Genomic DNA, 2,127 nt, shown 5'->3' on the forward strand with positions numbered 1-2,127 from the left:
TACATTGTTAATGTTAATTGAACATGATTCAGATATCATCAGCAACATGATTCAGATATCATCAGCAGCAAGTTATTGGCAAGTGAAACTGTAAACAAATGTTAAAGACAGTGGGTTTGAGAAACAGTAAAATATAGTTTGTACATGTAGTAAGAACACCTAAAACTTATCTCGGAAAGACAAAAAAAACTGCGTTGCGATCAAAAATATTGCGTGGCCCACATGGGGGTCGAACCCACGACCTCCGCGTTATCAGCACGGCGCTCTAACCAGAGATATGTTTGCTCTTACCAACTAAGCTAATGGGCCAAGGGAAAGAACCGTTGTGTGCCCTATCGCATGGCGTTGAAGCGATTTACTTCCCTTACACCTTCAATGCTTTCAAGCCTCCTGAAGCTAGAATTGATGTCGCTCTAGAACTGTTTTTTGTCATATTTTTAGCGTGTGAGATCTGAGATAGTTTTTATTTTTATTATATAACCTATTATAGTGTAATTTTGCATCATGCTGTAACAGTTTCAAGAAAGAATGAAAAAAAAAGTGAAATGCATTGCTGCAAACAACTAAGTTTGCCGAAAATTAGTTCCGGAATGTCACCGTTCACACAGGCAAATGCCTCCGCATAACCCAGACCTCCGGGTCTGGGAACAATCGTCCGCTTTGAGACACGACCTTTCGTGACGCTGCTTCCGGGCTATCTCGTAGAACAGACGGTCCACAAAAATAAATTCTTTGAAAATTTCTCACTCTCGACGGAAAGCAGCCAGGATGTTCCCGTTCGGTGAAGGTTCAAATGGAAGTGTGCTTGTACTGTGTGTAAGAGCCTGACAGTATCTGTGATGGTTTACGGGAGGCTTACTGTGGCTTTAATGATAGAACATAGTCGATTTCATAACATGTTGGTGAACTATTCTTGTCATTTATGTTCATTCATTTACGCACGCACGCACGCACTCGCACACACACACACACACACACACACACACACACACACGCACGCACGCACGCACGCACCCACCCACGCCGCACGCACGCACGCACACACTCTCACAGCTGCATACACACAGCGTTACACACAAACACACACACACACACACACACACACACACACACACACACGCACACACACACACACACACACACACACACACACACACACACACGTACAGACACACACACAAACACTCACTCACACACACACACACACACACACACATACCCACACACATACACACATATATACACACACGCGCGCTTGCACGCGTATGACTGTTCAACCAGAAAATAAAACAAAATCAACAAGTCTGAGCCAGAGAAAGAAATGCACTTTTTTTTCCAAGAGTAAGAGAGAATAATTATGATCTTAGATATTCAAGAATAGAGATTTTAGGCTGACGGTTTTCGAAATTTACGACATAAAAATGTAAAAATAAAGTGCAGTAGTACAGCGGAGAGACAAAGAGGGAGAGAGAAAGGGCGAGAAAGAGAGAGAGAGAGAGAGAGAGAGAGAGAGAGAGAGAGAGACAGACAGACAGACAGACAGACAGACAGACAGACAGACAGACAGACAGACAGACAGGCAGACAGAGAGAGGACGAAACTGAGAGAGAACTTTGAACTTTGAACTTTATTTATTTATTGAGGGTAACAGAATAAGCAAAGTATACATGCTTTTTTTCGTCCGGCCCTCGCCCATTGAGGGTAACTCGATTAATAACAAGAACAAATAGAAGTTAAGTTAATTACAATTCAATTTATATAATTAACATTAGAGAGAGTGAGAGAGAGGGCGAGAGAGAGAGAGAGGGCGAGAGAGAGAGAGAGAGAGAGAGAGAGAGAGAGAGAGAGAGAGAGAGAGAGAGAGAGAGAGAGAGAGAGAGAGAGAGATCAAATCAAATCAATTTTATTTTACGGTTGTGGCATAAGCACGAACGAACGAACGAACGAACTTTATTACTCAAGGATGGAGATTTTAGGCTCACGCCTAGTCTTACCATCTGTCCCTGCTAAGCTAAGACATAAAAATTAAGACAATAAAAGGAAAATTGTCAATCGCAATCATACAGTATTACTAATTACAACATTACCTATACGACTACATAATGCATAATAGAACATTGAAATGTA

The 2,127-nt window shown here is 41.8% G+C and overlaps 1 non-coding gene across 1 annotated transcript; it reads right to left on the reverse strand.

The window, feature by feature from the left end:
* Positions 1-214: 214 nt before the first annotated feature.
* Trnai-gau (transfer RNA isoleucine (anticodon GAU)) lies at positions 215-309 on the reverse strand. Its single transcript has one exon. It is a non-coding gene; the product is annotated as a tRNA-Ile (tRNA).
* Positions 310-2,127: the final 1,818 nt, after the last annotated feature.

The sequence above is a fragment of the Littorina saxatilis genome, unplaced genomic scaffold, assembly GCF_037325665.1.
Source record: "Littorina saxatilis isolate snail1 unplaced genomic scaffold, US_GU_Lsax_2.0 scaffold_2154, whole genome shotgun sequence".
NCBI lineage: Eukaryota > Metazoa > Mollusca > Gastropoda > Littorinimorpha > Littorinidae > Littorina > Littorina saxatilis.